General features: G+C 42.4%; 1 long non-coding RNA gene and 1 other non-coding gene across 2 annotated transcripts; one reads left to right on the forward strand and one right to left on the reverse strand.

The window, feature by feature from the left end:
* Nucleotides 1-288: 288 nt before the first annotated feature.
* LOC136145068 (uncharacterized) lies at nt 289-24,389 on the forward strand. Its single transcript, XR_010658675.1, has 3 exons — nt 289-413; nt 2,031-2,099; nt 24,294-24,389. It is a non-coding gene; the product is annotated as an uncharacterized lncRNA (long non-coding RNA).
* On the reverse strand, nt 8,507-8,579 carry TRNAG-CCC (transfer RNA glycine (anticodon CCC)). The gene has a single exon. It is a non-coding gene; the product is annotated as a tRNA-Gly (tRNA).
* Nucleotides 24,390-27,519: the final 3,130 nt, after the last annotated feature.

Below are 27,519 nucleotides of genomic sequence, written 5' to 3' on the forward strand. Positions count from 1 at the left end.
AACTGTAGCTCGCCAGGTGCCTCTGTCCATGGGATTTCCCAGGCAAAAATACTGGAGTGGGTTGCCGTTTCCTTCTCCAGAGGATCTTCCCAGGGACTCAGGGATGGAACCTGCAGCTCCTGCTTGGCAGGCGGATTTTTTACCATTGAGCCACTTGGGAAGCCCCATTAGAATGTGTAATGGGGGAAATTATCTGGTTAAAGGGGACTGGGAGGGAGGCTTCCTTGAGAAAGTGTTTCATCCATTCAACAAGCAGCCCTTACTATGTGCCGAGCAGCATTCCTGCCCTGGTGATTGAGCAGCGAAGAAAACAAGCTCCTGCACTCACAGAGACCACATTCTGGTGGAGAAGATGGACAGTGGACACACACTGTGTGGAAGAATGGTGGCTACTTACCGAGTTGGGGAAGATGGTAGGTGGAGAAATCTTGGGGAGGAGGAGTGTTGAGGAGGATCAAGTTTTATTTTGGGCATCTTAAATTTGAGATGTTGGTTAGATGTCTAAGAAGAGATGTCAAATAGTTGGATAAAGGCATTCAGGGGAGAGGTTCAGGCTGGAAATATAAAGTGGGGAGACTTCAGTTAATAGTATATAAAAGTATGGGACTCAATGAGATCATTGACTGAAGGAGTGTAGACTGAAGACATGGGGGCCCTAGCCCTGGGAGCTTTTACACTTTGAGATCAGGAGATGAAGAGACTCCAGAAAGAGGATGGAAGGAGGGGCTGGTCAGGGTAGGGAGGGGAGAAGATAGGAAAGCTCAGAGAAGAAGAATTCAAGAGGGAGTCAGATGTTGCTGATCAATTGAGTAAGCTGAGGACTGAGATGACCACTAGCCTTGGCAAATGTCTTCAGAGCAATTTCAGAAGAGCGGTGGGGATGAAAGCCTCCTTGAAATGGGTTTAGGAGAGAAGGGGAGGCAGGAGGCAGAATGGTCTGATGAAAGGAGTAGAGAAGTGGGACTGTCCTGAAGTGGGATATGGGTCAAGAGGGGGCTGCCCTGATCATGGCCATCATCAAATTCTTCCTTCATGATGAACAAATTTACCACTTCTAGCCCTTCAGAGAGACCTCGAGGGACATCAGAGACCTGTCCTTCAGGTCCACCATTCTCACTCAGGGTGAACACTTCTGTGTTCTTGACTAGATCCATCCATCAGTTCATACCGCCTTCCTCAGCATCTGCTGGAGGAAAGTAAGTTGGATACCCCAGAGGGATAGTCATCCTTTGATACCCATGGGGAATTGGTTCCTGGACCCCTGTGGATACCAAGCCCCTTGGATGTTCAAGTTCCTTATATGAAATGGTGCCATACAGCCGGCCCTCAGCAACTGTGGGTTCCACATCAGTGGACTCAACCAACCACCAATGGAAGATTGCAGATTGGAATCCACAGATGGGGAACCTGTAGGTAGAGCGCTGGCTATGTTTCATCCAGGTCTTAGAGAAGTCTAGGCACCACCCCTAATGGACTCCCTGCTTTTTCCTTTGTCCCCTTCCCACCTTTCAGTGTTTTCTCCACAAAGCAGCCAGAGTGATCTTTTAAACATATAAACAGATGATCTCACTTCCTTGTTTTGAAACAACCACCACTACCAGGACTTCACACTAGCTTCAACATATACTTAAGATAAAATTCAGGACTTCCCTGGTGGCCCAGTGGTTAAGAATCCACCTGCCAATGCAGGGGACACAAGCTTGATCCCGGGTCTTGGAAGATCCCACATGCCACGGAGCAGCTAAACCCGTGTGTCATAACTACTGAAGTCTGCTCTCTAGAGCCTGTGCTTCACAACAGGAGAAGCCCCCACAATGAGAAGCCCACACAATGAGAAGCCCACACACAGCAACTAGAGAGTAGCCCCTGCTGCTGCAACTAGAGAAAGCCTGTTCATAGCAATGAAGACCAGCAGAGCCAAGCATAAATAAATAAGTGAGCATGCTTAAAAAAAAAAAAAAAATCAGTGTTTAAAAAAAGGGGAAAAGATCAAATCCACTGTTCTTACTCTCGCCCACAATGCCCTGTAGGGTCTGGACATGACTGCCTCTGTGATTCCAGCACTCCTGCTCCTGGCCGTTTCCTGTCATGCCTCACTGGTGAGTTTGCTATTCCTAAGAAGGAGGAACTCATTCCTTCTTAGGGACCTCACATGCTATTTGCTCTAATTTGACCCCTTTTCTGCCCCTTCATATTTTCTCTTGGCTGTTGGCTCCCTGACAGTTGAGCTAATCCTTTCCTGGTCACGTGTCAGAATCTGCCCGCCCCAGTCAGTATCAGACTGCTTCACCACCTCCCCCTTCCCAGCAGTTATCACTTAACTGAAGTGATCTGCTATATTTATTTGTGTAAAGTCTGTTTTTATCTCCTGTCACTAGACTATGAGCTCTCTCTGCCTTGCCTAGCATGTTGTCTGCCACTGTGTAGGTGCCCAACAAACATGCCTGGAACATTTAATGAAGGAACAGTCCCTGCTACCTCAGGGGTCTGGAAGATCAGGCTTCCCTCCCACCCCCCCGCCGTCCGATCTCTGGGTAATGCCAGAAGATTGTTGCTAAATACTTGCTCTTTGCATTCTTCCTTTGGACCAGATTCTGTTCCATTTTCAGATTGTACTGTCCTTTTGCAAACGGACTGTACTGTTTAGGAAAGGTATATCATTCTTATTTAGATGGTATTATCCTTTTTTCTGTTTTGGTCTCCCAAGCCTCCACTCCACTACTCTTTCACTTTTTGGTCTAGGAAGGACATCACAAATGGCAGATAGCAAAGATTATTGTGAGTTGATTTAATCGGCGTCACTCTCACACTCTTGGTGGGTTTTTCACTCTAGTCTCCCGTTGTAAGCATATATTGAAAGCGCCTTGTCCTGTGTGTCTGCTCGTGACAGTTAGGGAAGGCATTACTTTTTCTTTCTCTCCTCTAAACTTGACCACGTAGGCTAGCATCAGAGGGTTATTTCTTTTCGCCCTGTCAGTCCAAAGAGAATGTGGCTCTCGCCATGAGCTATAGCAGGCTTCCATTTGAGCCAGGCTTTTAATAGCATCCGTTTGTTATCAAGGGAGCAGTCGTAGCAGCATCACACGTAGAGTCAATAGGCAGTCTTTCCAATGGTTTCCATGGGGACCTGGAGTTTTAGAGCAATTTCTGGGAAGAACGTTGGAAAGAAATTGACGGTAAAAATGTTAATAAAGTCACACTGTTCTGACAGACACCATTTCTAGAAACATGGGTGATATATGAGTCATTTTCCACTCAAGGCCCATGGGGTACAGAGCTGTGTGTGACCTACTTGGGGCCAGGTACAGAGGGGACCTAGTGCCTGCACTCAGAATGCCGGAAAAATTAGATTTGAGTCTTTAGTCCCCATTATAATTGTGCTTTTGTTAGTCACTTGCTGTGTGACCTTGAGGAAGTCACTTAACCTCCCTGGGCTTTCATTGCTTCATTTAAGAAAGAGTTATTTTGTTCTTCCCTGGTGGTCCAGTGGTTAAATATCTGTCTGCCAAGGCAAGGGACAACAGCTCGATCCCTAGCCTGGGAAGATCCCAAATGCCACAGAGCAACTTAAGCTCCACAATCACTGAAGCCTGCACACCTAGGGCCTCTGCTCCACAAAAAGAGAAGCCACTGCAATGAGAAGTCCATGCACCACAACTGGAGAGTAGCCGCCATTCACCGCAACTAGAGGAAGCCTACACACACACACACACACACACACACACACGCATAAAAGGCTGATGTTCAGAGCCCTATCTGAGAGGTGTTGATTCAGTAAGCATACCAGTCAGGCTTCAGTTACAGATAACAGAATTCATTCTTGCTGCTTCAAGCCAAAAAAGGGTTTGATTCAAATCACAGAGAAGGGAGGCAAACATTTGGAGAGGGGATCATTGGGTGTAGCGGCCAGAGATGCTTCACACGTATCCTTTGGTGCCAGGAATTCTGGCAGCACCGTCATGGCTTACTGCATTCTTGAGGACGGGAGGTCAGCATCACCAGGTGGTGTCTCTCAGCTGGTACTGTGCCTAAGCCTTCGACAGGCCATTTATTCTATCTTCCAGAAGATCAGCTACTTCTGGATTATGAGGAGCATGGTAAAACCAGAGAATCCTAGGGTACCAAATCACTGACTTACTCCTTTTGCTGTAGGTGGATTCGTGATCAAAAGTAATGTTGGCTTTGGAACTTCACTGGTGGTCCAGTGGTTAAGAATCCACTTTGCAATGCAAGGGATGTAGGTTTGATCCCTGGTTGGGGAACTAAGCCCATAAGCCACAACTAGAGAGCCCATGGACTGCAGGGGAAGATCTGCTTGATGCAGTGAGATCCTGTGTACTGCAACTAAACCCAAGGCAGCCAAATAAATAAATAAATTGCTGCTCTTGCTGTCTAGTTCTCAGTTGTGTCTGACTCTCTACAGCCCCATGGACTGCACACGCCAGGCTCCTCTGTCCGTGGAATTCTCCAGGCAAGAATACTGGAGTGGTTGCCATTTCCTTCCCCAGAGGATCTTCCTGACCCAGGGATCCTGCGTCTTCTGCATTGGCAGGCAGATTCTTTACCACTGAGCCACCAGGGAAGCCCAAATAAGTAAATAAATAATAAATATATATATACATATACACATATATGTATATACATGTAAGTAATGTTGGCTTTAAGAAAGTCACTTGATTGTTTTTCTTAAATTTATTTTTAATTGGAGGATAATTGCTTTATAATATTGGAGTAAGTCACTTTAACTCACTGTACTTATTTACAGGAATGCCAAATTCCGGAGGCTGTGACATTCCATTTCATAGTTCCTTATAATCTGACAGTGGTTATATTTCCAGATAAACAATTCAGTTAATAGTCAACCTACTTATTCCTGATGCTATTAAATGTCAAGAGAACTTACATGTCACAAGGACTTTTATTTCAAAACTTGGAGCACAAGATGCACTTCTTAAATACCTAAAGCATTAGTCATTTTTAAGTAAACAGAATTACAATAAAGTGTTGCTGAACTTGATTAATTACATAATTACCTCATTACAGGAAATAATTATTTTGGTCAGTTCTGAATAACATCAACCCTTACAGGAATTATGCCAGAATAAAGTGTGTACCTGGACTCTTTACCAAGTATTGAAGGAAAAGCCAAGAGTTGCTTTATGTGATTAGCTCAGGGTGAAATAAAAAAATGATATTTAGCTCATCCTTTGAAAAAAATGTCACTTTAAAGTGATGATTCTTTCACTTTCCCAACCTCTTAGCTCTGTAACTTAAATGATGTTGCCAAGTATTAAACTTCTAGGCATCTTGGAAATTTTCAAAAATAAAAAAAATCAATTTGTTTCAAACTCTGTGGAAGGCAATCCCAAATCACTGCATATGGTGAGTGTAGCCATGAAATTAAAAGATACTTGTTCCTTGGAAGAAAAGCTATGACAAACCTAGACAGCATATTAAAAAGCAGAGACATCATTTTGCCAACAAAAGTCTGTATAGTCAAAACTATGATTTTTCCAGTAGTCATGTACAGATGTGAGAGTTGGACCATAAAGAAAACTGAGCACTGAAGAATTGATGCTTTCAAATTGTGGCACTGGAGAAGACACTTGAGAGTTCCTTGGACACTAAGGAGATCAAACCAATCAATCCCTGAATATTCATCAGAAGGACTGAAGCTGAAGCGCCATTACTTTGGTCACCTGATGTGAAGCTGATTCTCTGGAAAAGACCCTGATGCTGGGAAAGATTGAGGGCAGGAGAGAGGGAGACAGAGGATGAAATGGTTGGATGGCATCACTGACTCAATTTACTTTAGTTTGAGCAAACTCCAGGAAATAATGAAGGACAGGGAAGTCTGGCTTGCTGCCATTCTTGGAGTCACAAAGAGTTGGACCCGACTCAGCGATTGAACAACAACATGGAAGAAAACATCATGAAGCTACGAAAACAATTGAAGCTTATGTTTCTTAAGCTGACTGGTAGTGTTTTTACTCTTTAAGTTTATATTATATTCTTTCACATGTATTAAATATTTAGTAAAATTAAATTTAAAAAGCGATTGAAAAAGTGTGTATTAAAAGAGAAAATAATAGGGACTTCTCTGGTGGTCTAGTTGCTAAGACTCTGTGCTCCCAGTGCAGGGGACTGAGTTTGATCCCTGGCTAGGGAACCAGATCCCACATGCAGCAACTTAGAGTTTGCATGTTGCAACCAAAGAATTCTACATGCTGCAACGAAGACCCAACACAGCCAAATAAATGAATAAATATTTAAAAATAGATAAAAGTCAATCCATCTTTACTTTGGAAGGACCCTAGAACATATATGTATCTGCTACCTTTGTGTCTTGGTTAAAGAAAAAAAAAGAGAGAGAAAATAGGTATTATATTTGCTTGTATTTGTATAGAACATCTAAAAGAATATTGAATATCCCAAAGAAACTGGTGATAGTAGTGGCCTCTGGAGAGGAGAACAGGGTGGCTGGCATCAGAGGAAGAAGGGAAACTCCATCATATATCCTTTTGTGTTTTTAAGAGTCATGAGCCTCCTTTGCTGTCCTGAAACTAAGACAACATTGTCAATCAACTTGTTACCGAAAAGTATGCATGGGGGTCTGGCTGCTCACCATGGCTGCTCACCACTCAAAAGCCAAAAACAGGCCAGGTTGGTGGAAAGAAAAGTTTACTGTATTTCAGATGCTGGCAACTGGGGGAAGGGTGGCAGAGACTCCCCCCGCCGCCCCGCCCCCACTGCCACCCCCTCCCTGCCCCTGACAAGCAGGGGGTGAGAGCTTTTATAGACAGAGTAGGGGAGTTCACATGCAGAAACAGCACAGTCATCTCTAACAGTCATCTTCAAATTGGTCATCACTGGTCTGACTAGCATCATCTTCGTTGTTTTAGGTACAGTTAATCTTCAGTTCCGGGGTGCACTTGTTCCCATTTCCTTGCAACTAAAGAATTCTGCATGCCGCTACTAAGACCCAACGCAGCCAAATAAATGAGGAAGTATTTTAAAATGCATTGTGGCAGCTCATATCCTGGGTAGTCTGGTCATCATGCAGTTAACTTTTCTACCTGCTGTTCTAGTGTCTGTAGGACAGCTCACAGGATATAGGTCAGAATATTCTCTATAGCACTTGAGAAAGAACTGAAGATCCTTGATTGTGCTTAATGACAACATTACCATTATTTAGTCTCCTTTGACTGTTTTCCTTTGTTTCCACATTTCCACATTTCTCATTTCTCTGATTAAACTTATTCTTTGACTAAAGTTTTCCACAGGCAAAAGGCATGCAGAGGACGTGGTGGTGGTGGGGACAAGGACCATGTGGTCCTGCTCCATTTCACACTGTACCCTTATCAAAAGCAAAAAAAGTTGTGAGCCCCATCAAGAATTTTACTCATTAATAAATAAATAGTATTTTATTTAAAATATTGAAAATAATAATACAATAAATAATAAATAAAATTTAAAAATATATAAATTACACCTTCCCTCATTCACACATTTACCCATAGAACCTTTTCTTTTTTAAAAATAAGCAAAGCAGAGCTTTTAACAGTTGCATCCTCAGGTGTTCTCTGGAGTGAAAGTGGGGCGGACCAGCAGCACGGGAAGCCAGAATGTGTGACACACACCTAGAGAACTTGATAGCAACGCTCACCCGCTGAGAGAGACTGAGTAACGGGGAAACATGCCTCCAGTTGTTTTCCTATCATCCGGATTTCAGCCTTCTGCTCAGCAGTGCTAACCTTTGATTTGGCTGCTGTGGGTAAAGGTGGGACCTTTCAAGGGTTGGCTGAGGAGCAGTCTGTGCTCATGAGGAATGTGTTCTGGTGCCTTATATGGCTTTGAGCTGCAGCCTAGGGGCAGAAAGGCTCAGAAAACATGAGCTCATGCAGAGAAAAAACCTTCTTAGTAGATAGATCACTCTTGAATTTAAGAATCTTAAAATAACCCCTTGTGGGAACCCATCATGATAGCCAGTATTTATTGGGCTCTCAGTTTGTAACAGTGCGGGTCAAAGCTACTGCTTGTATATGAAATGATTCATCCTCACAACAACCATATGAAGTAGGGATTATTATTATCTATCTCTCAAGTGAGGAAACAGGTGCGGGCAATGTTCCCCAAGGAGCACAGTCAACACGCAGATGAATGTCATCTGAACCTGGGCCTGACTCCAGGGTTGCTACCCCCGAGATGAAGATCCAGTCACGTTGGAATAAATCCAAAGCGGAATTAGAGCATTGCTTCTCTCGCTGGTCTCAGGACTGAGATGCTGAGTGGGTTATAGAAGTGAGAGCCTGGGGAAGTAATGGGGTGGCCTGTCTTTGGAATGTGGTGTGTCTTTACAATGTGAGAGCCTCGACAAGATGAGATTTAGGGCTTAATCATCTTTTAAAAAATTTATTTGACTGCGCCGGGCCATAGTTGTGGTATGCGGGATCTTCCGTCTTTGTTGTGGCGGGCAGGATGTTTAGTTGAGGCTTGTGGGATCTAGTTCCCTGACCAGGGATCGAACCTGGGCTCCCTGCATTGGGAGTGCAGAGTCTTAGTCACTGGACCACCAGGGAAGTCCCATTAGGGCTTAATCTTATAGTAAAAAAAAAGGAGGGGGGCCTCTGGGGGCAAGCTCTTAAACAGGGGAGGGATGTGGGGAAACTAGCATTGTGTAGGGTGTCCTTGGACTGTGATTGGCAGGTGGGGGTGTGATTGGCAGAGGGGAGACCAAAGGAAAGAGGCCTCTGCATACAGACAGAAGAGGGTCAGGACTAGGGAGGCCGTTGTGGAAATTGGAGGAAGGATAGATCTGGAAGATTTTGTCTTGAGGGCTTGGTGGGGCTCATACCAGTTGAAATCTGAAGAGGAAGCAAGGAGATAAGAACATGCTTAACATGCTCTGTCACCCAGGGGTCGGTGGAGGAGGTACTTCATCCTGCTTTTACATCCACGTGCATTTAATGCTTCTGTTCAGGGCTCCCTGAGTTTCTCATTTGTCCACAAAACAGTTCTTCTAGAAGGTGTAACAGCTGCTGTCAGTCCCTCCCTCCCATCGAGGGCCCATCTCCCCTTACTCTTTCTCACCTGAGTGAAGCCCTGGTGCATCCATGAAGGGCTTTCCTTGGTCCTGGTGCACTTGACCCTGGCTCGGGCAGGCTAGATACAGGAAGGAGTTAAAGCGTCTAGAGCAGCCTTCAGCCTCTGCTGATATGCGGAGCTGGTGGATAAAGGCTTCTGCTTTCTTTCCCCTTGAAGGGCACAGCTCCCAGTGGGGTGCTGCAGCTTCTTCCAGGGCTACGCAGCAGGGTGAAGCCCCCACTACCTGCTCATTGCCTTCACCGTAACCCACTCCCTTGCCTCTCCCACCTCACTTCTCCACTCCAGGCTGCTGCTTCCTAGGATCACCTCCCAGATAAACCACCTGTACTCCAGCCCTGTCTCAGTTCCTGCTTTGGGGGAACCCAACCTAAGACAGTTGAGAGATGGTATGTCGAGGTCGCTCAATCATGTCCAACTCTTTGTGACCCCATGGACTGTAGCTCTCCAGGCTCCTCTGTCCTCATCAGTGGGACAGAGATTTTTCTGATGGGATTTTTCTGGCAAAAATAGTATAGTGAGCTGCCATTTCCTTCTCCAGTGGATCTTCCCAACCCAGGGATCGAACCCAGGTCTCCCTCATTGTACGTAGATTCTTTACTATCTGAACCAACAGGGAAGCCCAGAGAGGTTATTTCACTTGTTCAAGCTCACAGAGCCAGTCTGTAGGGAATCTAGGATTTTAATTCAGCTCTCCTAAACCCAGTGGGCTCCTGATGTTCTCTGATACTAACCAGTCTTTGTATTCACTGTAATGTCTCCCTGGATCTTTTTACACGTTTGGCTTTTCTGCTAGAGTCTGGCCTATTAGACACCAGTATAAACTTATAAAAGGCAGTAAGTATGGTCCGGATAATTTAGTACCCAAGACCAACAAGACTTGTGTCTTTCAGAGACAGATGCTCAGTGAGGATTTGTGGAAAGGAAGAGACAGCGCAAAAGGAGGAGGAGGCATAGGCACTTGGGTCCATGAAGCAGGAGCATGAATGAGAACCTCCAGGCATCTTGTCATGGGGCTGGAGAGTGACCTGCCTTAAAGGAGACCATGGTTAGGCTGTCAAGCAGAAGATCCAGAGGAGGCACAATGGTGAGCAGAAAACTTGGTAGAGAACTCAAAAATCCTTTTTCTTGGAAATCACTGATGAGGAAAGCTATCCCTAATGAAATAGTCCTTTTCAGTGCATGAATCTCTGAAGGAGAGTTTCGTTTTTTCTTATCTGTTTATTTGAAAACCCTTTATTTATTTAATTTTTGGCTGTATTCGGTCTCTGCTGCTTTTCTCTAATTGCAGCGATCGGGGGGCTGCTCTTTAATTGCCGTGTGCGGGTTTCTCATTGTGGTGGCTTCTCTCGTGGAGCACATCCTCTCAGGTGCACGGGCTTCAGTAGTTGTGTGAGGCGGGCTCAGTAGTTGTGGCTCCCTGATTCTAGAGGACAGGCTCAGTAGTTGTGGCTTAGTTGCTCCGCAGCATGTGGGATCTTCCTGGATCAGGGATCGAACCCATGTCTCTTGCATTGGCAGGCCGATTCTTTACTGCTACCACCAGGGAGGCCCTAATTTTTGTTTTTAATATATGATAGTAATGTTAGCTTCGTAGAAAAAACATTGGATGGATTCTACCCAAGAATAAATTCTACAAATCAGATACTCAGGGCAGTATTTTTCAAATGATGCTCTACAAGGCAGTAACACTTCTAAAGAACTCTCTTACAAGCCTCCTCAAGAAGGGGTTAGTAGATCATAATAATTGATTAATACTTACTGAGCTTTAAATCTTTTTTTTTTTTTTTTGCCATCCCACGTGCTTTGAGGGATCTTAACTCCCCAAGCAGGGATTGAACTCTGGTCCCTGGCAGTGAAAGTGGCTGAGTCCTAACCACTGGACTGCCAAGGAGTTCCTAATATTTGCTAAGCTTTATTAGAACATAGACCAAGCCCTAGGCTGTGTCTTGGGTTGCATTATCTCAGTTGATTCTCCCAGTTACTCTTTGATAGGTACTACTGTCATCCCTGGCTCACAGATGAGGAAGCTGATGCTCAAAGAGGTCACTCAGCTAAGTAAGATTGAGTGGGATTTAGCCTCCGGGCTATTTGACTCAGGAGCCCACGACCTTTATGGGCAAGGTTATAGGTACCCTCCTCCCCACCTCTTGGCTAGCCATACACTCCCTCCATCAGAACTGAAATTCAGATTTTGATCTTATGAGACACAGTCTGGGGAACGGGAACCTGTCCACTGCTGGTTGGGGGTTGGGAGAGGGCATTAAAGTGTGCCACACTGGGACCACCTTCTCTGCAAGTCTTGGAGCTTTGCCTCCTATTGTGCTGGGGAGTTTTAAAATGCATTCTGATGAATGTGGTCTGCTCTCTTGGTACACAAGGGGGAGCATTTAGCACAGGAATGGGAATAAGATCGCTGCAGGGAGTGAGTTCTTCTTTGCGAGAAAGAGTTTCTCTTTCTCTCTTAATAGGATTTTCTAAGAACCAAGACAGTTTTCTACCTAATACCAATATTGTTATTATGATGTCCAAGAAATTAATATTGATGAAACCACGTAATCTATATATAACTATCTATATCCAGATTTTTCCCACCATTGCCAAGATGCCCTTTATTGCTTTTTCTTTCTAAAAATTCTTCCTTTTTTTTTCCCCCATAAAATGTTTATTTATTTGGCTGCACCAGGTCTTAGATGCAGCATGTGGGATCTTTGATTTTCATTGTAGTATGTGGGGTCTTTAGTTGCAGCATGCAAACTCTTAGCTGCAGCATGTGGGGTCTAGTTCCCTGATCAGGGATTGAACCTGGGCCCCCTGCATTGGGAGTGCATGGAGTCTTAGCCACTGGACCACCAGGGAAGTCCCTCTTTTTCTATTTTTGATCCAGAATCAATTTTCTGTTCTCTTAATCCTAGACCATAGTCATTTTTCTGAAATATTTTGGTATAAAATGTTCATGATTTTTCCTGACTCTTTGCTATTCCATGAAGCTGATTTGCTGTGATTTATTAATAAATTTCTCTTCAGTTATTTCTGTTAGAAGCATAACATGGTGTCATGTGGGACTTTTCCTTTCTCAGTTTTGACTCAGGTACTGATTCAATAGGTATCAGATTGCAATTATATGAGACTGATAATCATAGATGGAATTTGTCAAGTGTCACAGATCAGGTTCCCTGATGAAGATTTCTGTCCAGGAGGTTTACTGAGAGTACTGAAGATCAATACCTATGGAGGAATAAAGGAAGTTGGGACTGGTCTGAAGGAATAGTTGAACTTCAACCCAGTTACTACAAAGGCATCAGCCAGCCCTCCACTGGCTCTGGAGCTAAGATCGTCTTGCAGAATTGTTCTGTACTGGGGCGAGGAGATTGGGTCTTTTTACCTCTCCAGGGGCCAGTCATTGGATGCGGCTTACCCCTGGGAAGTGGCCATGACCTTGGGTGAGGTAGTTAGCTTAGATCAATTTTCAAAGAGACTCAGGGTGACAATGAGGGCCTCAGTCCTGTGGGCAGAGACCACAGCATCCACTATACCAGGGGAATTCTCATGAATCTGTCATGCAAGTCCTAGATTCTCGCAGCCAGACCGAATGCACAGGTGTGTGTGTGGAGATGAGAGGAGGATGGGAGGAGGTAGAGAGAGCATTGCATGCTGGGACTCCTCCCTCCATCCCCAGAGGAAAGACAGGGTTCTATCTCCTTTTCTGAAAGCATATGATGGGGGCTTCCTCAGGTCCACATATTGAACTTGAAGTATTTTTTTCTATAATTGGAGACAAAGAAAACCAGTTGGGTGGCCTGTGGCCGCAGGACACAGAAGTTGGTGTTTGGTCCTGCCCTACCAGGGTTTGTTGGAGCAAAGGATGAGAGAGGGTTTCCTAGGACTCAAATGTGAGTCACTTGGGAGAGAACTAGGCTAGAGTTATTAAAAAAAAAAAAAAAAAAAAATATATATATATATATATATATATATGTTTTTAAAAAGCCTCTAAGTTGCAAAAATAAAACAGAGCGTTCCCATGTGCCTTCCACCCAGTTTTTCCCCAGTGATAGTTGTAGCTTCAAAACTAGGAAATTGACACTGGTACAAGGCTATGAACTAAACTACAGACTTTTTTGGTTTTCATCCATTTTCACATGCACTTGTATGTGTGTGTTTGTGTGTGTGTTAATATGCAATTAAAACAATTTTTTTTTGATGTGGACCAGAGACTTTTAACGCTCTCCCAACTGAGCTACTCCGGCTCCCTGGACCAGAGACTTTTATTGAATTTGTTATAATATTGCTTCTGCTTTATGTTTTGGTTTTTTGGCCCCTGAAGTATGTGGGGTCTTAGCTTCCTGACCAGGGATTGAAACCACCCACCCCTGCACTGGAAGGCAAAATCTTAACCATTAGACTGCCAAGGAGGTGGGGAATTTAATCACATGTACAGATTTGTGATTTGTGTATCACCATCACAATCAGGATACTGATTTATTAGTAAGAAGCTCTCTCACCCTACATCTTTTTGGTCAGACCCTTCTGCCAACCCTATTCCCTGGCAATGACTGATCTGGTCTCTATCACTATAACTTTGTCATTTCAAGATTGTTACATATTAGGATCATGCAGTATGTAACCTTTTGAGATAGGCTTTTTTAACAAGCAGAAATAACAGCCTGAGTTCTAGCCTTGTTGTTGCTTGTATCAATAGCTCTTTATTTTTTATATCTTAGTAATATTTAATCATATACCTATACATAGTTTATACATTCCCCACAGGAGTCATTTAAGTCCTGCCCATTGGACTTTCTCAGGGAGTGAGAGCAACTCAAATGACGAAGTTTGAACAGAAAGGATTGTCAGGGAACCAGGGGCGCAGTGGGTAGTGGCAGCTGGGATGGAATGCTTCATACGTCTCCCTTGTCCTGAGAATTAAAACTGGAGAGGTCCCCAGAGATGGAGATCTCCAAAGATCCCATGAAAAAGTGCACAAGCAAGAAGCAATTTATAGCTTCAAAGTCCAGTGAACTTACGACAGTGCCAGTCACAAGCCAATTAAAGTATTTCCAGACATAACCATTTACCTCTGTCACTTTGACATGGGATCCGAAACAGCAGCTAGTGAGTGGGGGAGGAAATGCGACAGAGTAGTGGAAGAGAGAAGAAATTGCGTAGGAGACCCCCTCCTCCCCTCCACCTCGCACTGAACTGCTGGCTCTATCTGGGAATGGGGGAGAAAGTGTTGGGATGAAACTGAATTGTTGATTAATATAATGACCTGACACATTGAATTACTCTATTAAGACCATGTTTGTGACTTGATGTGGCATCAAACTGTCATTACTTGGAAGTGGCCAGAGCAGACAAGGTCCAGCAATAGTTGTCATCTAGAGTCAAGGACAAGCTCCTTTCTTCCTCCTTACTGCCCCTCTCTCCAAATGAGTTCATTTTAGAGGGATGGTGGGAGAAAAACAAAATATATTTTGATTGTGTCTGCCAGCAGTTACATAAATAACTTGGAAATAAACATCTTTTATACATAAGTCATTTTTTTCTTTTATGGTATAATTTCTTTCGAACAAATTCCTGGAAATGGGGTTTGGATATTTTTATGGAATGGGCATGGATATTTTTATGATTCTCAAAACGTATTTCCAAATTGCTTTTCTAAAGTTTTGTACCAACTTACATTCCCACCAGATAATACATGGAAGTTTAGTATTATTGTTAGCATAATGATGTTTAAATGCTGTTTCATGTTTGAAATAAAAAAAAAATAATATATTCTGGATATTAACTCCTTCTCAGATACATGATTTGCAAATGTTTTCTCTCACTCCATAGGCTGAATTCTCACTCTACTGATTCTGTCTTTTCATGCACATTAAGTTTGAAGTGTGATGGAGTCTCATTTGTCTGCTTTTGTTTTTCCCGCCTGTGCTTTTGGTGTCATATTCAAGGAGTCATTTCCAAGACCAGTGTCATAAAGCTTTGCCCCCTGTGTTTTCTTCTAGGAGTTTCATAGTTTTCATTTTTTAGGTCTTCAATCCATTTTGAGTTAATTTTTGTGTATGGTGTAAGATAAGGTTCTAACTTCATTCTTTTCCCTGTGGACATCTACTTTCCTCAACACCATTTATTGAAGAAACTCTTCTTTCCCCTTTCACAACAAACTGTGGAAAATTCTTGAAGAGATGGGAATACCAGACCACCTTACCTGCCTCCTGAGAAATCTGTAGGCAGGTCAAGAAGCAACAGTTAGAAGCAACAATTTAGAACCAACGGACTGGTTCCAAACTGGGAAAGGAGTACGTCAAGGCTGTATACTATCACTCTGCTTATTTAACTTCTATGCAGAGTACATCATGCCAAAGGCCAGGCTGGATGAAGCACAAGCTGAAATCAAGATTGCAGGGAGAAATATCAATAGCCTCAGATATGCAGATGACACCACTCTTATGGCAGAAAGTAGAGAGGAATTGAAGAGCTTCTTGATGAAAGTGGAAGAGGAGAATGAAAAAGCTGTCCTAAAACTCAACATTTAAAAACCTAAAATCATGGCATCTGGTTCCATCACTTCATGGCAAATAGATGGGGAAACAATGGAAACAGTGACAGACTTTATTTTCTTGGGCTCCAAAATCCCTGCAGATGGTGACTGCAGCCATGAAATTAAAAGACACTTGCTCCTTGGAAGAAAAGCTATGACCAACCTAGACAGCATATTAAAAAGCAGACATATTACTTCATCAACAAAGTTCTATCTAGTCAAAGCTATGGGTTTTCCAGTAGTCATGTATGGATGTGAGCGTTGGACCATAAAGAAGGCTGAATGCTGAAGAATTGATGCTTTTGAAGTGTGGTGTTGGAGAAGACTCTTGAGAGTCCCTTGGACTGCAAGGAGATCTAACCAGTCAACCATAAAAGAAATCAGTCCTGAAAATTCGTTGGAAGGACTGATGCTGAAGCTGAATCTCCAATACTTTGGGCACCTGATAAGAAGAACTGACTCATCGAAAAAACCTTGATGCTGGGAAAGACTGAAGGCAGGAGGACAAGGGGATGACAGAGAATGAGATGGTTGGATGGCATCACCAACTCGATGGATATGAATTTGAGCAAGCTCCAGGAGTTGGTGATGGATAGGGAAGCCTGATATGCTGCAATCCATGGGTTTGCAAAGAGCTGGACACAACTGAGGGACTGAACTGAACTGATTAGCAACCTTGTCAAAAATCATCAATTGTTGTTATATTTTAATTGATGGAAATATATGAATAATAACCAGATCAAAGAATTCTTTTGTAAAGTAGACTTGGGGGCAAATAATGACTTTTTGAATGAGGTGGTGATAAAAAACACAAAAATGTGAATAAAACTCGAGACCATTGGATGGAGACCTAGTAACATCTTTTCTTAAGTTGTCATCAGTGCCAAGGGGAAAGTTGATTGACAGTCTAATTCACCAAATTAGTGATTACTGAGTGTCTACTATATAGGCATTAACCAGGCCAAGGGAATACAGTTGTGCATAAGAGACCAGTCCCTGCTATGTGTGTTTCTGTATAGAATCTCATTTTCCATTAGCAGCATCAAGAAAAATGTGTGTGCCTGCCCTCCCTCTGCTAGGAATTTGAAGAGGTAAAATAGACTGTGAGATGCTGTCCATGCTCTTAAGAGCCCATGTGAACTTGTTCTTACCAAGGCCCCAGATCACCTTCATGCCCACTGCTCTTTGCTAAGGGCTAATACCTAGTGACCCCTGGAAAAACCATAGCCTTGACCAGACAGACCTTTGTTGGCAAAGTAATGTCTCTGCTTTTTAATATGCTATCTAGGTTGGTCATAACTTTCCTTCTAAGGAGTAAGCGTCTTTTAATTTCATGGCTGCAGTCACCATCTGCAGTGATTTTGGAGCCCCCCAAAATAAAGTCTGACACTGTTTCCCCTGTCTCCCTGAAAAATTGATGCTTTTGAACTATGGTGTTGGAGAAGAATCTTGAGAGTCCCTTGGACTGCAAGGAGATCCAACCAGTCTATCCTAAAGGAGATCAGTCCTGGGTGTTCATTGGAAGGACTGATGCTGAAGCTGAAACTCCAATACTTTGGCCACCTCATGCGAAGAGTTGACTTGTTGGAAAAGACCCTGATGCTGGGAGGGATTAGGGGCAGGAGGAGAGGGGGACGACAGAGGATGAGATGGCTGGATGGCATCACCAACTCGATGGGCATGAGTTTGAGTAAACTCCAGGAGTTGGTGATGGACAGGGAGGCCTGGTGTGCTGCGATTCATGGGGTCGCAAAGAGTCGGGCACGACTGAGCGACTGAACTGAACTGAACTGAATACCTAATGAAACTGATGCTTTTTGCTTGGAGAATGAAAGGGATGAGGGCTTAAAGGCTGGGACTTGTGTCCAGATGTCTGAAGGAGTCCATATTCCATCTGAAGCTGCTCTCTGTAGGGCTATTTCTTAGGGTCTCCCCAGACACATCCCACTCTAGTTGAAACCAAAATTTCTGTCATTTCAATAACCTAATATTCCATTCAAGACACACAGGAAATAGGGTGAAAGAGAGATTGCTTCTGTAAGCCACAGACTAGCAGATTGAGACATTCAATAGCACTCTCATTTGGGCTGAACAGTGGTGATTGTGTGTGAGTTAGCATAATGCTTTGCTTTGCAGTTATTTGGCAGGTGTTTTATTCCTTTCAAATGGGATAGGTGTGCATATATGAATTGAAATCTCTTTTGCATTGCTTGTTCTCCTAGTACAACTTCTCTCAGCTTTGTATGATGAAAGGTTTTCAGTATCTTTGGAGAGGGTATCAAGTTTATATAAGAAACTCAGTTTGTAATCTTTAATATTGTAAACAAATTATTGATGCTTAAGTTTGCTGTCCCTTAACCTGTATATAGTTTTCATTTGTAATGTAGGTCCAGCCACTTGTTTGTTTTATTAATTTTTTTTTTTTACTTTTTTGTTTAAAATAAACTTTTACTTTGGAATATCTTGGATTTACAGAAGAGTTGCAATGTTCCCATATATCCCTTACCCAGTTTCAGTTTTCCCTGATGTTAACATTTTGTATGATCATGCATGCTAAGTGCATGCTAAGTCACTTCAGTCGTGTCCAACTCTTTGTGGCCTTATGGACTCCTCTGTCCATGGGATTCTCCAGGCAAGAATACTGGAGTGAGTTGCCATTTCCTCCTACAGGGGATCTTTCCAACCCAGGGATCGATTCTGCATCTCCTGCAGCTCCTGCACTGCAAGCAGATTCTTTACTGCTGAGCCACTGGGGAAGCCCATTATCCATGGTACCATTATCATGGTACTTTTGTCAAAACCAAGAGCCCAGCCATTGGTACATTACCATTAACTAAACTTCAGGCTTTATTTGGATTTCACTACTTACTCCATTTATGTCTTTTTCTCTTCTACAGTTCAATTTAAGATACCACCACATTACATTTAGTTGTTGTGTCTCTTTAGTCTTCTCTGGTCTGTGACAGTTTCTCAGTTTTTTTTGTTTTTGTTTTTTATGACTGACAGTTTTGAGGAGAATTAGGAATGTATTTTGTAGAGTTTTGGGTCAAATCACTTAAAATTTTATTTTATTGCTATTCACCCATATATTGATTTACAACAGTGTAATCATTTTTAGTGCATTATTTTCTGGTCTTTCTAGAGCCCAGAGTTAAAACACTTCTATTAACAAAGGTCATTTTCTAGATTGGATAGACCTAAATGGACCCTTGCAGCTGATACAATAATTTTAAAAAATCCAGCGCCCAGAAGGGAAAACTGTAGGTATGTGTCATTGTGACATGATCCAGCATTGGCCAGGTTTATATCTGGTTTCATAACATGGCAATTCTGTTAGTCAAGGATTTGGAAGGAAAATCTAAAGTACACTCAGCCAGGATTTTAAAGAGGATTTAATGTTTACCCAGGTGAGTCAGTGTACTGGCTGGAACTTCTATAAAAATGTCACAGATCAGGTGACTTAAAAAGCAGACATTTATTTCTCATAGCTCTGGAGGCTGGGAGATCCAAGATAGAGCCTTGGTCAAGGTGTTTTTCCTGGCTTGCAGATGGCTGCCATCTTTCTCCTCATAAGGAGAGAGCGAGAGCTCTGGTTTCTTTTTCTCTCTTAAAAGGGCACTCACCCCACCATAGGGGCCCCACCCTCATGAACTCATCTACCCCTGATTACCTCCCAGATGCCCCACCACCAAATACTATCACATTGTGGGTTACAGCTTCAACATAGGAGTTAGGGGTAGGGCATACACATGCAGTCTGTAATAGGCAGGGATAGAGGGAACCGATAGGGATGTTGAGGTTCTTTGGGAATGGAAGCAGAGGGAACCCCCAAGGGATGAAGGAGCAAGGGGAAGAAATTGTACTGTGGGTCTCAAAGCTGCAGATGGTGGTTGGTAGTTGGGCATGGTGCCTAGCAGGAGCTGAAGTGGTAGAGAGAGGAAAACATAGCCAGAATGCAAGGCAGGGAGAGAATGAGAAATATCCAAACTTCTCCTAGCCTCCAGTTCCCAATTGTTGTCACCCACTGGCCAAACTCAACCAAAATCCAAGGGCAGGGGAGCCTGGACACCACAGTCTTTTGGGATCAGCACTCCAGGCCACACAGAAGGGTGGGAAATGGAGGAGATTATGTCTAAATAGTGAATAGCCAGCACCAATACTTAAAAAGTATGCCTATTTGACTCTGTTTCATTACATACATTTTCCTAGGGCAGGAACACCCTCTTTTTAAACTTAGCCTTGATAAAGCAATTGTATACATTTACTGGACTTTCCTGGTGGCTCAGTGGTAATGAATCCACTGGCCAATGCAAGAGACACAGGTTTGATACCTAGTCCAGGAAGACCTCCTGGAGAAGGAAATGACAACCCACTCCAGTGTTCTTGCCTGGGAAATACCATGGACAGAGGAGACTCACAGGCTACAGTCCATGGGGTCACAAAAAGAGTTGGACACCGACTTAGCAAATGAACAACAACATACATTTCCTAAGACTGCTTGCATCACAAAGTACCACAAACTCAGTGGCTTAAAACAACAGATGTGAATTCTAGCAGTTCAGGAAGCTTGGAGTCTGAAATCAAGGTGTCATCAGGGCCACACTCCCTCTGAAACTGGTAGGGGAGAATCTTTTCTTGCCTCCTCTAGGTTCCCTGGCTTGTAGATGCATCACTCAGTCTCTGTCTCCCAAGTTAAATTGTTGTCATTTCCCTACTTCCTCTTCTTATATGGACGCTAGTCAATTAGGTTAAGGGCCCACCCTATTCCAGTACAACCTCATCTTAAATAAACTATTTACATCTTTGGTAACTCTATTTCCAAATAAGGTCACATTCTGAAATTGTGAATGGGCATAGATTTAGGGGGACCCCCCACTACATTTACTACAATTCTTTTTCTTTTTTCAGTTGAGGAGAAACAGGCAGAAAGAATAACTTGTCCAGGTTACAGAAAGTGACTGAGCTGAGTTTAGAAGCACATTTAAAAACCATTAATTAGCCAAAACATCTTCCTCCTTCCCATCGACTTGCCCCTTCACCAGCCACCACTCCTGGACTCTCATTACTTATTTCCTTGATCAATGACACCTTGGATGTTAGTTGATTTTAATTTTGATGGACAGAAACGACCGGGGCTGTTGCCTGTTGGGCGGAGGGATGGGATGATGTGTGGGGAAAACAAAATCTCTGTCTCTTGGAGATTTAGTTTTCTTTTTGTTTATAAAATGGCAAAAATGATACATCTCATTTGGTGGTTGTGAGTATTCAGTAAAATCAGTGTGAGAAAGATTGGCAAAAGCTTCCAAGGCATGCATGCAACTCTAAGGAATTTTTATAGACAAATTTTCAGGTAGAAAAGGGGACATTACTCATGTAGGTTATTGATTAATTTATATTTTTGAATCTCTAAATTGTTGACATGCCTTTAAGTCTTAGATGAACAAGAAACAGAAATAGTGTAGTATAGATATACAGCATTGCCTGTAATTTATTTCTCAATTTAGCCTCTTTCAAATAGTAAGTAATTTACTTTCATTGTTTTTGCTAAGTTACAGCACAAGTTGATGTCATAGCTCTTGCCACTGACCAGTAATATTACTTTGGTCATGTTGCTTAACTTCATCTTACATTGTGAAGGTTAAAGGAAAATGCACACATACACATAGACACATACACATGCATGAGCACATACAAGCTCCCACTGTAACTCCTGGTACATTAAAGATGGTCAGGAAGTGAAAACTTAAAAAAAAAAAAATCACGTCGTTATTATTATTGCTATTAACATTATTAATATCTTTGGTTTTCACAAGCACTGAGTTATAAATACTTGGCTAATGAATCTATTTTTTTAACTTTTTAAAAATGTCAACTAATTTTGGACTTACAGAAAAGTTAATAAAAATAATACAGAGAATTCTTATATGTGCTTCACTAGCTTTCCCTAATTTTAACATCTTTAAAATTTTTTTTCATTTAGTTTTGGCTGTGCTGGGTCTCCATTGGGGTGCGAGCGTCTCTCTAGTTGTGGTGAGCGGGGGCTACTCTTTGTTGTGGGGTGCAGGCTTCTCATTGCTGTGGAGCATGGGCTCTAGGATGCTCGGGCTTCAGTAGTCGCGGCTCCCAGGCTCCAGGACACAGGCTCAATGGTTGTGGTGCAAGGGCTTAGCTGCTCTGTGGCATGTGGGATCTTCGGGTCAGGGATATCGAACCTGTGTGTCCTGCATTGGCAGGTGGATTCTTTACCACTCAGCCACCAGAGAAGCCCCTAATTGTTAACATCTTGATTAACCACATTCAGATGATCAAAACCGAGAAATTAAGATCAATTCAATGCTAATAAGTAAACTACAGATCTTACTTGAAATTGCTTGTTGTCCTGTTAAAGTTTCCAGTTTCCTATTGCAATGCAGAGACTTTATGGGACGACCAGCTTAGTGTTCTCCAACTTAGATTTTTTAAAAATTGTGTTTCATGATCTCAACACTTACGAAGAGAACTTATCAGTTACTTTGTGGAATGTCCTTTAGTTTCGGCTTGTCTGTGTTTTCTTTGATTAAATTGAGGTAATGCAGTTTAGCAAGGATACCTCAGAAGTAATGCCATATCTTTCTCCATGTACCATTTCAGGAGGTACACAGTGCCAATGTATTTTATAACTGGTGTTGTTAACCTTGACCTCTTGGTTAAAGTAGTATCTGTCAGGTTTGAATTTAAGTTACTGTTTTCCCTCTTGCAGCTAACAAATATCTTGGGGAGATACTTTGAGACCATGAATATATCCTTTTTGTCATACATTTGCACACTAATTTTAGCATCTATGCAGGATTTTTGCCAGAAACAATTATTAATGTGGTGTTTGCTTACTGGAGATTTTCTATTTCTTTCATGCCTGTATTTGTTAATTGGAATTCCTCTGTAAGGAAAAGTTGTTTCTTTTCTTCCACTTACTTATTTGTATTAGAATGAGCTAATAATATTTATTTTATTCTATGGGTTATAATCTAATACTATCGTTATTATGATCACATTGTTCCAGCTTTCCCATGAGGAGCTTAATTAGGTTGGCTTCTGTATTCTCCATCATTCATTACTATCAGCAGTGCCTACTTTTTCTAGGCTCGTCTTACATTTCCTTGCCCCAACACCCCTTTTATGTCCCCCAAAGCACTAGTCCCTTTTATTGGAGAATGGATTTAGAAACTATGATCTTGGTGGTAGGTGTGCTCATTACTGCTGGGGTATCATTGCTTCTAGGTCCTCTCAGTGGACAGAGCTAGGAAATATGTTTATGTTTACTAACACACACACATCAGCTTTTATTTCAATGAATCTGTATAGATTTCTCTTTGGGTTGAGCTGCTTGGCTTGTGGTGTCTTAGTTCCCTGCATAGATGGAACCCATGCCCCCGAAGTACGGAATTCTAAGCACTGGACCATAAGGGAATTCCCTATATAAATATTAAAAGCCATAATGAATACATTCACTCTAAAGAAGCTGCAAGAGTATCTACAAGGCAGACTTCTCTATTTGTCTGCCCCAAATAAGGAGAATATTACAATATTGCAGAGTCAACGGTACTTGTTTACTTTCAATTTTATGTTATGATTCACATAGCCTAGGTTATTAGTAAAGGGACCTAACCTGATATAATTCTGAGAACAGAAAAAAAAAAAATCACAGAGATATCCAGTTCCTGTTTCCTAAACTGGTATTCCATGGAATACTGTTTTGGGAAGTGTTAATAGGCTTATCATGATGAAAGGATTCTGTGGTCCAATAAATTTGGGAAGCGTGTCATGGTAGTCCCCCCCACACTTATGTAACACTGCCCAGGGATTATTACAGGAGTTTTAAAAAAATATATTTTCCAGAAAAATTATATGATATAAACAAAATATTTATCAGACCACTTTATGGAAGCAGAAGACATAAAAGAAGAAGAAAACATGTCAAATTTAATGTGACTTTTGTTGTATAAATTTCTGGGACTAAATGCTGGTCTGCACAATAACATGAAATTTTTAAAGTTGTGTGACCACATTCCTTGTTAAGAGAAGCTGCTATAAGGTATGTCTTCAAATAGCTTTTAAAATCTATGGGGAAAATTGCATTTGCTTTTCAAGGGGCAAATATAGTCTTTAGAAAAAATATATTCTCTACTCCTGCCATTGAAATAGAGCTCAACAGAACTTATGGAAAAACTAACAGCAAAGATGAAACATCCCGTTTCAAAGTAGTCATTTTGTGGATGAAGGTAGAAACCTACAATCTTTCCCCCACCACAGCATTTCATATTTAAACCTTCTATTTTTAACCTGATGGTGGGATTCATGGCTAATGCTTATGAGATCTGTGTCTAGACAGTTGAGAAAAACAGGAAATGAGTTACATTGTTGTAGCTTAAGAGAATTTAACCTTTTGTCTTCTAGCTCCAAGCTCTGCCTGCTTTAGAAAAACATTCCTTCTCTCTTGAGGATTTCAGGGCATTTAAGGAACTATAATAATCCAAGGCCTCTTCAGGGAGCAGAGACAGCTATTTTGGTGGAAAAGCCCAGTAAACATGGGTTTACTGGGCTTGGCCCATAAAATGAACACAGACATTTGGAGGAACGTGTTTGCTCTCTTCTTCTGAATTCTGTGTGTTCACAGCTGTCTCGGATGGTGAGCTTCCGAAAGGCAGGAACTCGGCCTGGCTAACTCCCTCTGTGCTGGATGCTCCTGTGATGCTGAAGGACGTACAGTGCCCCCCAGAAGGACAAGTCAAGAAGCAGCAGCAGATGGTATCTATGGAATGCTTTCTATGTGCCATGTACATCACACGCATGATCTCATTTAATCCTCTCAACGACCCTAATAAAATATGGTTACTACTATTACCCCCACTTTACCCATGAAAAAATGGAAGCAGAGAAGTTAAGGAACTTTATAAGAGTAGCAGAAGGCTTTCCTGGTGGCTCAGTGGTAAAGAATCCGCCTGCAAATGCAGGAGACGCAGGTTTGATCCCTGGGTTGGGAAGATTCCCTGGAGAAGGAAATGGCAACCCACTCCAGTGTTCTTGCCTGAGAAATCCCATGGACAGAGGAGCCTGGCGGGCTACAGTCCATGGTGTCACAAAGAGTCAGACATGACTTGGCGACTAAAGAACAAGAGAAGCAGGACTGGCATCTGAACCCAAATAAAGATGATTCTAGAACCTATGTTCTTGGTATTCTATACTGTTTAGGGCTGTTTTGACAATTAAATGAGATGATGTACATAAATTTGTCATGGTTTCTGGCCCCTAATATGCATCAAAACTAATTCCTGCTATTATTTGTTTAAGTAAAATAACACTACTTTTCATTACAAGTGGATGATGACACCCCCATGCTCCCTCCTTGTAAGACACACAGTGTATAGTGCTTATAAGTAGCTGTTGAACTGAGTGTATTGAATAGTAATGGTAAGGATTTGTATTTAATGTATTACCTGCAACATTATCATGGGGCTGGAGATACAATGATGGCAACAGCTGGTCAGGTTTGAGCCTTTGAAAACAATTAAAGGAAAGTGGCTCACACAGCAATGAAGTCTGCAATTTTGACTTTATTAGCCATTGTTTATGAGTCTAAGAAATGGCCGCCATACCACATATAACAAATACTACATAGACTGAACAACTTATCACTTTCACTTTGTCACACTCAAAAGTGGTAGGGAGACGGTATTAGGTAAGACAGAATCCTTGTGCTCATGGATTTACAATCTAGTAGAGAATACATTAAAAAACAAGCAAGTGGAATCATTACAAATTGTAATAGTCACCACCAAGGAAGTAGTGGAAGGGTTGAAATATAGAATAATGGAGTTGGGGTGGGGAAGGAAGCTCAGATCTTACTTTGCATGGGAAGGAAAGGAAGACTTCTCTGACCAGGTGACATTTAAGCCCCCATGATATGAAAGAGCCTGGAAAGAAGAAATAATACAAAGGTTTTAGCGAGTGGGTGGGGGAAGAACTTGACCAGTTCAAGGGTTTGAAAGAGAGTGTGTGTGGCTGGAGCATAACAAGGAGAGTGGGGTGAACTGAGGCCAGAAAGATGGTCAGGACAGGTCATGGGGGGCCTTACCAGCCCTTGGTAAGAAATTCAGTTTTATTCTAAGTGTAATAGGAACCCACCAAAGGGTGCTAAATAGACAAGTGACATTATCCGATTTGCTGGTGCATGGAGAATGAAATAGACAGGATGGGGATGCTGTTGAGGGGACTTCCCTGGTAGTCTAGTGGCTAAGATTCAGCACCCCAGCACAGAGGGCCCAGGTTCGAACTCTGGTCAGGAAACTGGGAGGGTAACAGGCAGGAAGGCCAGGTGTCTCCAAATGGAGGAAATAAGCTGCAAGTGTCAGACATTTTTTCTCTCTTAAGCAGAAGGAGGAAACAAACTAGTGATATATATATATATTTTTTTTTCCCCTTCTCTATACAAATTTAAAAGGAACTTTCTCTTAAAATACTGTGTTGCCATAATGACACCTGGTTCCACCTGAAGTTAACTATTCTCAAACCTTGAGTTAACCAATGCATTCTTCTTATGGAAATGCTTGTCTTAAGCTATGTTAATGTACTATGTACTATGCATACATATAGTGTGCATACTATGTTAATGTACTATGTTAATATACTATGCATTTACCCCAGACTCGGTTCTGCCTAAGAGCTCAGAACCGACTTGACAAACCATTATGTTATACTCAGACATTGTTCCCCTAATCTATGTAAACAAAACTATTTGTATGGTAATCTGCCCTTCTACAAGATTCAAGTCAATCGTTTTATGACCCAGGAAGGATGACTCATTTGATGCCAAGATTATCCCAAAATACATCTTATGGATGAGGGACCTGGTGTCATTCTGAGTTTTAAGACATTCCTTTCTTTCATTAACAGATTGCTAGTGACTATATAACATCCAGCTAGAAAACTAGCAGCGGGGGACTCTTTCTGTCCCCTTCTGATGCTTTTGTCAGAAGCTTTCTCTATCTCTTTTATACTTTAATAAAACTTTATTACACAAAAGCTCTGAGCGATCAAGCCTCATCTCTGGCCCCGGTTTGAATTCTTCTCCTCCAGAGGCCAAGAATCCTGGTGCCTTTTTGTGGGTCAGCAACAACCTTTCAAAACTAGATCCCACAGGCCATAACTAGAAGATTCCATGTGTCGCAACTAAGACCCAGCACAGCCAAACAAATAAAAATAAATATGAAGGAAAGAATGCTGTTGGGATTGTCTGTGCAAAAGATGGTAGTGACGAGGACCAAGCACTCCTTAGGAGGGAGGGTGGATAGTCAGAGACAGAAAAAGAGATGTGATGGCGGAAGCAGAGGTTAGAGTGACGTGGGGCCAAGAGCCTAGGAAAGCAAGCAGCCTCTAGAAACTGGAAAAGGCAAAGACATGGCTTCTCCCTGAGAACCTTCAGAAGGAACCAGTGCTGCCCACCCATTCTAGACTTCTGACCTACAGAACTGCAAATGAGAAACTCGTGTTGCTTTTCACCCCTAGGTTTGTGGTCCCTAATTACAGCAGGGAGGTGCTGGTAGGAATAAGTCATCTGCCTTCCACCCTGCCTCGCCCTCCAGAGCTCGTTGTCTTCCTTCCATTGGCCGGATCTAACCAGAAGCCACAGGTGAGAGATCCACAGATGCCATTCACACGGGCCAGCCTTTTAGGTGACGAAGAGGATGGAGGGGAGAGGAGAGTGAATTTGGAGCAGCAGAGAGAAAATGTCCAGCGCAGTGCAGGCTGCCAAACCAAGTGGTTTGCTCTTCATCTGGAGCCTATAAGAAAGCAGGACATTTGGCATGCTGCCTTGGCCTATCTCGGCCCTTTCTTTAGTGAGT

Source organism: Muntiacus reevesi, chromosome 12 (genome assembly GCF_963930625.1).
Source record: "Muntiacus reevesi chromosome 12, mMunRee1.1, whole genome shotgun sequence".
NCBI classification, from domain to species: Eukaryota; Metazoa; Chordata; class Mammalia; order Artiodactyla; family Cervidae; genus Muntiacus; species Muntiacus reevesi.